Raw genomic sequence first — 781 nt, 5'->3', positions numbered from 1 at the left:
TCTTTTAAATTAATTAATTTATTTTTATTATTTTGAAAGTATCATGTATATCCTTTTTTTTCCAGCATTGACCTCCTCCAGCTCACCCCCACCACCCGCCAGGGAAATTCTCCCACGTTGAGAGGCCTAGAAACAGGAATTTTGCACAGGAACAGCTAGGAAGCTGAGTGAAATATGTGGATTCAGGAAGGCAGGTGTGTGCTGTGACAGGGCCAGCAGGTTTGAGACAGAATCTGTGGCTACAATGTCCAGCCCAGCCTCTCCTGCCTCATCACTTGTATACGTTTGAGTTTTGTGGGAGATCTGACTGGCGGAAACAACGTGGAAGGAGAATCTTTAAGTCTCAAAATAAAAGTATCATTCCAAGGCAAATTCTTATTCCCAAATCCAAGAAAGGCAACATGGCCCACGGCAGGGGAAGGAGAGCGAGAGGAAGCCCAACCACCCACCTCTGGGTGCAGCACCCCTGGGTTCTCATCAAAACTCCAAGGATGGAGGAATATCAGGGTGACTGGGTCTCAGGAAAGGAGGGAGGAAGGGTGGGTCAGGACAGGACCCCTTGTGGCCAGCATCCTTGAGTCCTTTCCCATCTGGATTCACCAATAGGATGACAACGTCAAGCATGCAGCCCAGGGTCCCAGCTGCACCCTTATATCCAGACTCCATGCAAATGGGGCTCTCCTCCTGCTCATAAAAGAGGGCCCTGCCCCGCATGTTGGGGAGTCAGCCAGAACCCAAGTGCCTGAGGCAGGACCCCAGCGGCTCCACCATGGACTTGGTG

The sequence above is a fragment of the Myotis davidii genome, unplaced genomic scaffold (genome assembly GCF_000327345.1).
Source record: "Myotis davidii unplaced genomic scaffold, ASM32734v1 scaffold1955, whole genome shotgun sequence".
NCBI lineage: Eukaryota > Metazoa > Chordata > Mammalia > Chiroptera > Vespertilionidae > Myotis > Myotis davidii.
Note: the sequence above shows the minus strand (reverse complement) of the source record.